At 41.6% G+C, this 13,969-nt stretch overlaps 1 protein-coding gene and 1 long non-coding RNA gene across 2 annotated transcripts in view; one reads left to right on the top strand and one right to left on the bottom strand.

The window, feature by feature from the left end:
* LOC110529113 (E3 ubiquitin-protein ligase NEURL1) overlaps positions 1–13,969 on the bottom strand; it is a 63,718-nt gene that overhangs the window by 48,912 nt on the left and 837 nt on the right. The gene's annotated exons all lie outside the window — the stretch shown is intronic.
* LOC149985647 (uncharacterized) lies at positions 992–10,531 on the top strand. Its single transcript, XR_016497145.1, has 2 exons — positions 992–3,298; positions 3,752–10,531. It is a non-coding gene; the product is annotated as an uncharacterized LOC149985647 (long non-coding RNA).

Here is a 13,969-nt window from a genome sequence, read left to right on the forward strand (position 1 = left end):
CTGTGGATGTATTTCAAGGCCTACCTTCAAACTCAGTGCCTCTTTGCTTGACATCATGGGAAAATCAAAAGAAATCAGCAAAAACCTCAGAAAAAAAAGTGTAGACCTTCACAAGTCTGGTTCATCCTTGGGAGCAATTTCCAAACGCCTGAAGGTACCACGTACAAACAATTGTACGCAAGTACAAACACCATGGGACCACGCAGCCATCATACCGCTCAGGAAGGAGACGCGTTCTGTCTCCTAGAGATGAACGTACTTTGGTGAGAAAAGTGCAAATCAATCCCAGAACAACAGCAAAGGACCTTGTGAAGATGCTGGAGGAAACAGGTACAAATGTATCTATATCCACAATAAAACGAGTCCAATATTGACATAACCTGAAAGGCTGCTCAGCAAGGAAGAAGCCACTGCTCCAAAACAGCCATTAAAAAGCCAGACTACGGATTGCAACTGCACATGGGGATAAAGATCATACTTTTTGGAGAAATGGCCTCTGGTCTGAAGAAACAAAAATAAAACTTATTAAAACTTATTTTAATTTCTCTTTTATTTAACCAGGTAGGTAAGTTGAGAACAAGTTCTCATTTACAATTGTGACCATTCCAAAATAAAGCAAAGCAGTTCGACACATACAACAACACAAAAATAGAACTCTTTGGCCATAATGACTATTGTTATGTTTAAAGGAAATAGGGAGAGACTTGCAAGCCGATTAACACCATCCCAACCGTGAAGCACAGGGGTGGCAGCATCATGTTGTGGGGGTGCTTTGCTGCAGGAGGGACTGGTGCACTTCACAAAATAGATGGCATCATGAGGAAATAAAATTATGTGGATATATTGAAGCAACATTCAGGAAGTTAAAGCTTGGTCACAAATGGGTCTTCCAAATGGAGAATGACCACAAGCATACTTCCAAAGTTGTGGCAAAATTGCTTAAGGACAACAAAGACAAGGTATTGGAGTGGCCATCACAAAGCCCTGACCTCAATCCTATAGAACATTTGGGGGCAGATCTGAAAAAGTGTGTGTGAGCAAGGAGGCCTACAAAAAGGAGGCCTAGAAACCTGACTCAGTTATACCAGCTCTGTCAGGAATGGGCCAAAATTGTGGAAGGCTACCCGAAACGTTGGACCCAAGTTAAACAACTTAAAGGCAATGCTACCAGATACTAATTTAATGTATGTACACTTCTGACCCACTGGGAATGTGATGAAATAAAATCTCTACTACTATTCTGACATTTAATATTCTTAAAATAAAGGGGTGATCCTAACTGACCTAAGACAGGGAATTTTTACTAGGATTAAATGTCAGGAATTGTGAAAAACTGAGTTTAAATGTATTTGGCTAAGGTGTATGTAAACTTCCGACTTGAACTGTACTTCATATCCCTCATTTCCATTATTACCTGTATGTTTCTTTAAGAACCATTTAACTCACTCTATTTTCAGAAATCCAACAACGAGTGCAAACAAAAAGATAGGTCTGTTAGTCATCTTGATTTTCTCCTTGGATGAAAATACATATTTTTTTTAACTAGGCAAGTCAGTTAAGAACAAATTCTTATTTACAGCGATGTCCTAGCAACAGTGGTTGCTATACATCAGAACGACAGATTTTTACCTTGTCAGCTCTGGGATTTGATCTAGCAACCATTTTGGTTACTGGCCCAATGCTCTAACCACTAGGCTACCTGCCAACCTGAGATAAGAGCTGCTTGGTAACCAGAGAGAAATTGTACAGCTGTGAAAAACTCACAAAATGAGGTAATATCAGTAATTGGTAAACTCCTGTCACACCATTCATTTTTTTGTTGTTCTACATTTTGCCAATTTGGCACTGGTTTATTCAGATCCCCATTAGCTTTTGCCGAAGCAGCACCTATTCTTCCTGGGGACCACACAAAAACAAAAAGGACAAGTAACAAAGCAAAACACTGATAGACAAGAACAGTTACACAAATTTAGCAAAAATACAATGATATTCAAACAATACAACTAAAGAATAAGGTGTATCATTTCAGTCTCTATTGTGCCACGAGATGTTTTATTGATTGTTTTAAGGTAATTTTGCTGTTTGCTTCAGTCATTGGAGATGGAAGGGAGTTCCGTGCAATTATGGCTCTGTATAATACTGTGCGTTGCCGTGAATTCCTTTTGGACTTGGGACTGTGAAAAGACCCCTGGTGACATGTCTTATTGGGTAAGTATGGGTGTCTGAGCTGTATGTTATATGATTATGCAGACAATCTGGAATTTAACACAGTAATATTTCTAATGAAAACTAGAAGAGAAGCAGTTAATCTCTCATCAACACTCAACTAGGAAAGACTGGCATGTTGTTGATGTTACTTTTGTATGTGCAGTTAAGGGCAAGGCGTGCTGCTCTGTTTTGAGCCAGCTGCAGCTTTGCTAGGTCTTTCTTTGCTGCTCTTGACATTATTACCAGACAGTAATCAAGATGGGACAAGACCAGAGCCTTAACAACTAGTACAGTTGATTTGTGTCAAAAATGCAGAATATATTTTTAGAACAGATATACCTCTCCCCAGCAACTTTATCAATAGGACTTGACCGTGATAATTGACCATACAATGTTATATCTAGGAGTTTAGCTTCCTCAGTTGGCTCAATGGTCACACCCTTTATGTACAACTGAAATAAACCTGTATTAGTCACATGCTTCATAAACAACAATGAATTGTTTACACACAGGCCCTTCCCAACAATGCAGATAAAAATAAATAATAGAAAAGTAAAACACGTAATAAAATAAATAATAAATACACAATGAGTAATGATAACTTAGTTATACACAGCGTACAAGTACCGAGTCGATGTTCAAGGTAAGAGGTAGTGTTAGTGTTTAAATACTGGAGAGTTGAGACCAAATCACGGACGCTGGACAGAGTGGATTTCAGTTGTAACAAAAGACAGTTTTAATGAGTCAAAGATATCTTGTCCCGCAGTTTTACGTGCACGGATCTAGTTCATATAACTCGGCAAGGAGTCAGGTGAAAAAGAGACCTTATACAACGGTTACATTCATTTTTATACATAGAATAAAGTAGGTGGAGTCTTGTCGTTTTGGTCTTCTGATTGGTCACAAAGGGTTGGAGGCGGGCCTTGCTCTAGCCAGAGCGGGCCCCATTGGTGCACAGCAAAAGTCCTTTGCTCTTGGGACCCGACCAGTAGAGGGGGATGAGATGTGTGTTTATACAAGGAGATATTTGTGTGTCTGGAAATCTGATACAGGAGAGCAGAGGGGGTCGTGAAAGAAGAGAACAGAGGGGGTCAGTCTTATGGCTGGGTGTATGTGTTCTTGCGATGGCATGTCTTTGTTTATATGAGCTATGTGTATGAATATTTATATAACAGTAGATATGATACATATAAGTAGGAATAAAGTGGATAAAAAACAGTAGCAGCGGTGCATGTGATGAGTCAAAAAAGTTAGTTGAATAGTTTACCAAATAGCTACCTGGACTAACTATTTCTAAACAAATTATAAATACTCTCCTGACTCACCCAATGTGGCATGGATCTGTTTTTTTCTAAAGTATTTCTATTTACTTCGGATCTGGAATCCCTCAACTGAAGCTAGCCAGCTAACTACCTAACAGCTATCAGTTAGCAAAACATTGCTAGCGGTCATCAGCTAACCTTTAGCTCGGAAAGCTCTCGTCAGTTCGAACAATGTGACTCAAACAAAAGCATAACAAACCTTTTTCTCTCCATATCCCCAGATTCATACCACAAACTCCGAACATTTTCATCTGGATCTTCAAAACTAGCTAACCGCAATCCCGGGTGACACCTCCTGGCTAGCGTTTCCATCCCAGAGCAAGCACCAATTAGCCTGAAGCTAGCCCGGACAGGGCTCCTGTGCTACCACCGAAGCCCACTCCTGGGCTACAATATCCGGACCCCTTCTACTGCCGGCACGGGGCACGGAACCCCGCCAATTCTCTACGACTGGAATACCGACATAATGTGCCCGAGGATTCCAACAGGCCCCTCAGGCGCAATGTCCTCTGAAGGCCCATTCTGCTAACCTGCTAGGCCTTCTAGCTACCTAGAGCTACTTGGAACCCTACTAACTCCACTGCTGGTCTATCAACGTCACCGCACGAAGAGGCAAAAACAGACTTACCCCCATCACGACGTCCCCCAAAGGCTAACTTGCTTAGCCCGGTCTACTAACTGCTAGCTTGCCTGCCCCGGTCTGCTAACTGCTAGCCCCTGCTAACTGCTTGCTTGCTAACCCGGTCTGCTAACTGCTAGCTTGTTTAGCCCCGGTCTGCTAACTGCTAGCTTGTTTAGCCCCGGTCTACTAACTGTTAGCATCAGCCTGCTAACTATCTGAATCGCCATGTTCCCAGTCAGCCCAACCACTCACTGGACCCATATGTTCACTTGGCTACGCATGCCTCTCTCTAATATCAATAAGCCTCGTCCATTCCTATCCTGGTTAGTGATTAGTGTCTTATTTCACTGTAGAGCCTCTAGCCCTGCTCAATATGCCTTAACCAACCATGTTGTTCCGCCTCCTACATAAGCGATGACAACACCTGGTTTAAACGTCTCTAGAGACTATATCTCTCTCATCATTACTCAATGCCTAGGTTTACCTCCAATGTACTCAAATCCTACCTTACCTTTGTCTGTACACTATGCCTTGAATCTATGCTATCGTGCCCAGAAACCTGATCCTTTTACTCTCTGTTCCGAACGTGCTAGACGGCCAGTTTGTATAGCATTTAGCCGTACCCATATCCTACTTCTCCTCTGTTCCTCTGGACATGTAGAGGTTAATCCTGGTCCTGCAGTGCTTAGCTCCACTCCCACTCCGCAGGTGCTCTCATTTGTTGACTTCTGTAACCGTAAAAGCCTTGGTTTCATGCATGTTAACATTAGAAGCCTACTCCCTAAGTTTGTTTTACTCACTGCTTTAGCACACTCTGCCAACCCGGATGTCTTAGCCGTGTCTGAATCCTGGCTTAGGAAAACCACCAAAAACCCTGAAATCTCCATCGCTAACTATAACATTTTCCGTCAAGATAGAACTGCCAAAGAGGGCAGTGTTGCAATCTACTGCAAAGATAGCCTGCAGAGTTCTGTATTACTATCCAAGTGTGTACCCAAACAATTCGAGCTTCTACTTCTAAAAATTCACAAATTCCAGAAACAAGTCTCTCACTGTTGCCGCTTGCTATAGACCTCCCTCTGCCCCCAGCTGTGCCCTCGATACCATATGTGAATTTATTGACCCCCATCTATCTTCTGAGCTCGTGCTACTAGGTGTCCTAAACTGGGACATGCTTAACACCCTGGCCATCCTACAATCCAAGCTTGATGCCCTCAATCTCACACAAATGATCAATGAACCTACCAGGTACAACTCCAAATCTGTAAACACGGGCACCCTCATAGATGTCATCCGAACTAACTCGCCCTCCAAATACACCTCTGCTGTTTTCAGTCAAGATCTCAACGATCACTGCCTCATTGCCTGCATCCGTAATGGGTCTGCGACCAAACGACCAACCCTCATCACTGTCAAACTAAAACACTTCTGCGAGCAAGCCTTTCTAATTGACCTGGCCGGGGTATCCTGGAATGACATTGATCTCGTCCCGTCAGTAGATGCCTGGCTATTCTTTAAAAGTGCCTTCCTCACCATCTTAAATAAGCATGCCCCTTCAAAAAATGTAGAACTAGGAATAGATATAGTCCTTGGTTCACTCCAGACCTGTCTGACATTCACCAGCACAAAAACATCCTGTGGCGTTCTGTATTAGTATCGAATAGCCCCCGTGATATGCAACTTTTCAGGGAAGTTAGGGACAAATATACACAGGCAGTTAGGAAAGCTAAGGCTAGCTTTTTCAAACAGAAATTTGCATCCTTTAGTACTAACTCAAAAAAGTTCTGGGACACTGTAAAGTCCATGGAGAATAAGAGCACCTCCTCACAGCTGCCCACTGCTCTGAGGCTAGGAAACACTGTCACCACCGATAAATCCACTATAATTGAGAATTTCAATAAGCATTTCTCTGCGGCTGGCCATACTTTCCTCCTGGCTACCCCTAACCCGGTCAACTGACCGGCACCCTCCACAGCAAACCGCCAAAGCCCGCACAATTTCTCCTTTACCCAAATCCAGATAGCTGGTGTTCTGAAAGAGCTGCAAAATCTGGACCCCTACAAATCAGCCGGGCTAGACAATCTGGACCCTCTCTTTCTAAAATTATCTGCCGAAATTGTTGCAACCCCTATTACTAGCCTGTTCAACCTCTCTTTCGTATCGTCTGAGATTCCCAAAGATTGGAAAGCTGCCGCGGTCATCCCCCTCTTCAATGGGGGTGACAAACAGCTTCAGGCCTATATCTATCCTACCTTGTCTTTCTAAGGTCTTCGAAAGCCAAGTTAACAAACAGATTACCAACCATTTCGAACCCCCCGTACCTTCTCCGCTATGCAATCTGGTTTCAGAGCTGGTCATGGGTGCACCTGAGCCACGCTCAAGGTCCTAAACGACATCATAACCGCCATCGCTAAGAGACATTACTGTGCAGCCGTATTCATCGTCCTGGCCAAGGTTTTCGACTCTGTCAATTACCACATTCTAATTGGCAAATTCAACAGCCTTTGTTTCTCAAATGATTTCCTTGCCTGGTTTATCACCTACTTCTCTGATAGAGTTCAGTGTGTCAAATTGTTGTCCGGACCTCTGGCAGTCTCTATGGGGGTGCCACAGTGTTCAATTCTTGGGCCGACTCTCTTCTCTGTATACATCAATGATGTTGCTCTTGCTGCTGGTGATTCTCTGGTACACCTCTACGCAGACGACACCATTCTGTATACTTCTGGCCCCTCTTTGGACACTGTGTTAACTAACCTCCAGACGAGCTTCAATGCCATACAACTCTCCTTCCGTGGCCTCCAACTGCTCTTAAATGCATGTAAAACTAAATGCATGCTATTCAACCGATCACTGCCCGCACCTGCTCACCCGTCCAGCATCACTACTCTGACTTAGAATACGTGGACAACTACAAATATCTAGGTGTCTGGTTAGACTGTAAACTATCTTTCCAGACTCACATTAAGCATCTCCAATCCAAAATTAAATCTAGAATTGGCTTCCTATATCGCAACAAAGCATCCTTCACTCATGCTGCCAAACATACCCTCGTAAAACTGACCATCCTAAAGATCCTCGACTTCGGTGATGTCATCTATAAAATAGCCTCCAACACTCTACTCAACAAACTGGATGCAGTCTATCACAGTGCCATCCATTTGTCACCAAAGCCCCATACACTACCCACCATTGCGACCTGTACGCTCTCATTGGTTGGCCCTCGCTTCATACTCATCGCTAAACCCACTGGCTACAGGTTATCTACAAGTCTCTGCTAGGTAAAGCCCCACCTTATCTCAGCTCAACGGTCACCATAGCAGCACCCACTCGTAGCATGCGCTCCAGCAGGTATATCTCACTGGTCACCCACAAAGCCAATTCCTCCTTTGGTCGTCTTTCCTTCCAGTTCTCTGCTGCCAATGACTGGAAAGAACTGCAAAAATCTCTGAAGCTGGAGACTCATATCTCCCGCACTAGCTTTAAGCACCAGCTGTCAGAGCAGGTCACAGATCATTGCACCTGTACACAGCCCATCTATAAACAGCCCATCTATCTACCTACCTCATCTCCATACAGTATTTATTTATTTATCTTGCTCCTTTGCACCCCAGTATCTCTACTTGCACATTCATCTTCTGCACATCTACCATTCCAGTGTGTAATTGCTATATTGTAATAACTTCGCCACCATGGCCTATTTATTGCCTTAACTCCCTTATCTTACCTCATTTGCACTCACTGTATATATACTTTTTGTTTTCTTTTGTTCTACTGTATTATTGACTATGTTTTATTTATTCCATGTGTAACTCTGTGTTGCTGTATGTGTCGAATTGCTATGCTTTATCTTGGCCAGGTCACAGTTGCAAATGAGAACTTGTTCTCAACTAGCCTTCCTGGTTAAATAAAGGCGAAATAAAAAATATAATATTTTTTAACGGTCTTATTGTTTGGGGGTAGAAACTGTTCAGGGTCCTGTTGGTTATAGCCTTGGTGCCTCGGTACCGTTTGCAGTGTAGTAGCAGAGAGACCAGTGCTGCATGGAGATTGACGCTGCAATTGATAGCTGTTTTACGGGCTCCTGACCAATTCTGCTATTTTGTTAATTTATTTTTTGTACACAATGTTTCTGTCATTGTTTCCTATGTTTCCCATTGTTTCCTAAAAATAGCTTATGGACGATAACCATTGAGGTTCAGATTTTAGCTACATTTTGAACCAAATACAATGCTTTTAGTATTACATTTTAGTCATTGAGCAAATGCTCTTATCCAGAGCAACTTACAGCAGTGAGTGCATACATTTTCATACAGGTCCCCTGTGGGAAGTGAACCAACAACCCTGGCATTGCAAACACCATGCTCTACCAACTGAGCTCCATGGGACCAGTGACAAAATATCTCAATTTAATCCATTTTTTATCCAGGCTGAAACACAACAAAATGTGGAAAAAGTCGAGGGGTGTGAATACTTTATGAAGGCACCCTATTTAAGTCCAGTTTATTATTAATCACAGATTCTGATACTGATAACTCCTTATTTAGAATTTCAGTGAGCTCATTGGCTTTTGGTGCTGACATGTAGAGTGTGGAATCATCCACATACAGTGATTCTTGCTTTGTGTAAGACAAGTGGCAAATCATTTGTCAAAATTGAGAAGAGGAACAGCCCAAGCCAACTGCCTTGAGTGACACCGCACTGTACATATCTGATGTTAGAGAAGCTTCCATTGAATAACCCTCTCTGGGATCTATTGGATAAATAACTCTCCAACCATGTGATGGCGGGTTATTTAAATCCAAAGCAAGTGAGTTTTTTCAATAACAGTTTATGATCAATAATATCAAAAGCTGCACTGAAATCTAACAGTACAGCTAAAACGATCACCTTATTATGCATTTATTTTAAGCAATCATCAGTCATCTAAGTCAGTGACCTTCTCTGTATGCATGCTGAAAGTCAGTAGTTAACTTGTTCTGTGAAAATAGCATTGTATTTGGCCCAACACAATTCTCTCCATCAGTTTACTAAGAACAGGCAGCAAATTGATTGGATGACTGTTGGTGACAGTAAAGGGTGCTTTACTATTTTTCGGGAGTGGAATTACTTTAGCTTCCTTCCTTCCACAAACACACACACACACACACACACACACACACACACACACACACACACACACACACACACACACACACACACACACACACACACACACACACACACACACACACACACACACACACACACACACACACACACACACACACACACACACACACCTTTAGGCTTTGGTTAAAGATATAGCACTGGTTTGATCATGAGTCTTGAATATATGTATATGCATTTATATTGAATATAGCAACAATATATAAAGTGGGGTCCACAATTATTGACACCCTTGATAAAGATGAGCAATAATCGACTGTCTGAAATAAATAATTCAAATACTGAGCTATATTGTATGCTACATTTTTTGGGGGAAATTATATTTTATACTAATACAATTGCTCAGAGAAAGAGATTTTGTTTATCAAGTAACCATTTTTTTCTCAAAAAGGTAGGTGTCAAAGGTATTGACACCCTAAAGATTCTTATAAATCAAGTAGTCAAAAGTTCAGTATTTGATCCCATATTCCTAGCATGCAATGATTACAGCAGTGTCTCCCGACCCCTCCTGTCTCAGCCTCCACTAATAGTTTATGTGTCGGGGGCTAGGGTCAGTCTGCTATATCTGGAGTATTTCTCTTGTTTTATCCGGTGTTCTGTGTGAATTTAAGTATGCTCCTGCTAATTCTCTCTCTTTCTCTTTCTCTTGGAGGACCTTAGCTCTAGGACCATGCCTCAGGACTACCTGGCCTGATGACTCCTTGCTGTCCCCAGTCCACCTAGTCGTGCTGCTGCTCCAGTTTCAACTGTTCTGCCTGCAGCTATGGAACCCTGACCTGTTCACCGGACGTGCTACCTTGTCCCGGACCTGCTGTTTTCGAATCTCTCTTTCTACCGCACCTGCTGTCTCTAACTCTGAATGATCGGCTATGAAAAGCCAACTTTACTGCTAAGCTACTGACCTGTTGCACCCTCTACAACCACTGTGATTATTATTATTTGACCCTGCTAGTCATCTATGAACGTTTGAACATCTTGGCCATGTTTTGTTATCATCGCCACCCGGCAGAAGAGGTCAGAAGAGGAGTGGCCACCCCTCAGAGCCTGGTTCCTCTTGGTTTCTTCCTAGGTTCCTGACATTCTAGGGAGTTTTTCCTAGCCACCGTGCTTCTACATCTGCATTGCTTGCTGTTTGGGGTTTTAGGCTGGGTTTGTGACATCGGCTGATGTAAAAAGGGCTTTATAAATAAATTTGATTGATTGACTCTACAAACTTGTTGGATGCATTTGCAGTTAGTTTTGGTTGTGTGTTTTGGTTAGTTTAGTTTTGGTTGTGTGCCCAATAGAAATTAATGGTAAATAATGTATTGTGTCATTTTGGAGTAACTTTTATTGCAAATAAGAATATAATATGTTTCTAAACACTTCTACATGTGGATGTGGATGTGAATGCTACCATGATTACGGAAAATGCTGAATGAATGGTGAATAATAATGAGTGAGAAAGTTAAAGAGAGTCAAAGAATAGCATAACACGAAAAAAAACAACTACAAAGCTACTTTGGGATGTATCTGACTTGTAGTAAATACCAAAGAATGAATCATGGGTAATAGCCAGCTCCTACACATACATTCTTCAATGCAGCTCTAATTGACTCCAAATCTACTGTTCTCACATCTGCCTTTTTGTAGACTGAGAAGGCGTGGGTTGTGCCACTGTATGCGCAAAAAATCAACAGTTAGGCTATTCCCCTAATCTCCTTTTCCCCATTCACATTTTCACATCTCCCTTCAAAGCAATACAACAACGCCAAGGACATTGAGTTGTCAGGAAGATATTTCTGGTGAGATCATCTCAAATAATGACTTATTCAACAGACAATTGTGTGGGAATGAGGCATATGTACCAAATGTTGTTTTATGACTTGCACTTAGCCGATTGTCAAATTAACAGTCACAAATAATATTTTATAATATATAATAATATGAAGATAATATCACAAATACCTGTTCTTTACAAACCTACAGTATAAACCAGCAGAGGTTTGGGAGCAGGTCAACACTGGCCTGTCACCAGGTCACTGCACTAAAAATCAAAAGGTCTAAGGATCAACAACTAGAGGAGCACATTCGCCTAATTAAGAGGGGTGTGTGTGTGTGTGTGTGCGTGTGTGTGTGTGTGAGAGGGAGAGTATCCCTAGTCTAATTTCTTAGGGATAGAAAGTTATTATTGCTCCTGACCTATAGGGGTCAAGAGCTTTTCAGTGTACCCAGGAGACATTTCAATTAGGCAGCTTATATTGGCAACAGAGAATCATGGGCCTTCTGCGAGTGCAGTCACTTCAATTTCAAGACAGAAATATTCTGCAAGGTAAACAGTCTCATATCCATCCATGGATGTACATATAGCATCATTTGAATAACACATTTTGACCAGGAAATTAACCAAAGATAAAGCAGCACAGAATTTGAGTTATTTTCTCCATTGTTGAAACTCTTTTAGATTGTGGCTGCCAAGAGAACTCCAACGAATTGTTCAGGTTGAACTGGCATAGGAAAAGTACAGCCTATTTGTCAGAGTATACACTACTGACTTGAGGTATTCACGTCTGTCCCTGGGCTACATAAAAATGATGAATGGTTCTCTATGTACAACAATGGTCCTAAATTAAGTCATAATAAATCAAGTAACCATATTTTATTCATCATGTCAGATTGTTTGATGGCAACATAAAAGGGTGTATTGTATTCAACCACTGGCCAAGCAAATGATAATGCATGACATGCCAGAACATACAAAACAAACACTTTTGGTTGACTCAAGGTCCAAAATTAGTTTACAAAAGACCTATCAAATGCCAAATGCATTTTGCTTGTTGCTACTACTGCTGCCACATTGATAGAGTTGAATTCTTTATGCTTATTTACCTTCAGCATTACATTGGATTGTCTGAGAAGGTCAGTGCCTACCTCCTCAACTGCACAGAGGTTCTCTGGGCATGTCTTGAGAGCAATGCAACCAGACAGAGACGTCAAGCATAACATTGAGCAGAGACTGGGCATGATAAAGAGAAGTGCCACGACAAGCATCATGCACTCAGGTTAAGGAAGGGGAATATTGCTCAGAGCTCAATCGTCATTGATTGGTCAGGGCAACCAAACAGTGAAGACTGGATAGACAGAGCCAGAGACTGCCATAGGCAGTCACACCTGGCCCGCTGCCCCGCTCTGGAGTCTTTTTTCCAGACTTGACATTACGTAAACATCAGGGCTCAGTGACCTGCTAATGTGGGACAACAGCTCAGAGGCAGCAGCCCTGGAGAGCACAGGGCAAGTGTGTTACAGCAGCTTGGTTGTCACACTGTGTCATCTCTGAAAGGGACAGGTGGAGGTTGGCCCTAACCACTGATCTAATGTCAGTTTTACATTGGACCTGCTGATGGTCAAGGTTTAGCTGGGTTTAAGTAAGATGTTCCTAGATCTGACTCTAAAGGCATCTGGCTGCCTGACTGGGAAGCCTAGGGTGTGTACTACCCTGGTTGTCACAACTATAATTTCACATTTCTAATAGACCTCTCCTACCTGTGAGGTATAATGTAAACTATAAACTTAGTGGTTTGAGCCCTGAATGCTGATTGGCTGACAGTTGTGGTATACCACAGGTATGACAACACATTTATTTGTACTGCTCTAATTACGTTGGTAACCAGTTTATGATAGCAATAAGGCACCTTGGGGGTTTGTGATATGGCCAATATACCATGGCTTAGCGCTGTGTCCAGGCACTCCGCGTTGCGCCTAAGAACAGCCCTGAGCCGTGGTATATTGGCCATATACACCACACCCTCTCGGGCCTTATTGCTTAAGTATATCATATACTGTACATTGCACACAATCTCTGTATCATTGCATAGCCAGGAAAAATGGATTGCATAGCTAGGAAAGCGGTTTGTGACGTTCACCAAGATGGTGCCAATAGACACCTTGTTTCAGGCTCTTTTACAAGCATTTGGCTACACCCGCAATAACATCTGATAAATATGTGTATGTGACCAATACAATATGAATGTTTATACAAGTTTAGAACCTCTTATTATAGCCTCATCATAGAGATCTATCTGACAAGGGACAAAAAGGGACAAAAAAACAAATACAATGTATTACACTATGAGGCTGTCATTGTAAATAAGAATTTGTTCTTGACTGACTTGCCTAGTTAAAATAAAAAAATGTAATAATCAGAGTAGAAGTGCAGACTATATGCATTAATTTAGAGTAATTTAACATTACTAATTAGATTAGTTATGTCATTGCATATGGTCTTGTGGAGTGTCAGACAACTGATTGGACACTTGGGCAGTCAATGAGGCACACTGTTTACAAATACTAGGCAAGGTAAACGATTTAAATAATAATAATTAAGGAACACCATTTCTCCACATTGATAACTTCAAAATCCAGTTATATTCAAAGTCCAGTTATTTGGCTCAATCATCCCAGATATACTTAAAAATTAATTGTAAATATGTAAAAAAGAAAATATGTAGCAAATAAAAAAAATAAGAGATATAAATACCATCAGCCAATTTGCAACTATGCAAGTACGAAGTTAATTCTTGAACATTCACGTTGCTGCACATAACAGAATATTGCATTGCTATAATTGTGTTTGAACGTTAGCATGCATCTAACATAAAAAAAGCACAGAAGT

This window comes from Oncorhynchus mykiss, chromosome 1 (genome assembly GCF_057628025.1).
Source record: "Oncorhynchus mykiss isolate SJ-2025 chromosome 1, ASM5762802v1, whole genome shotgun sequence".
In the NCBI taxonomy this organism is placed as follows: domain Eukaryota; kingdom Metazoa; phylum Chordata; class Actinopteri; order Salmoniformes; family Salmonidae; genus Oncorhynchus; species Oncorhynchus mykiss.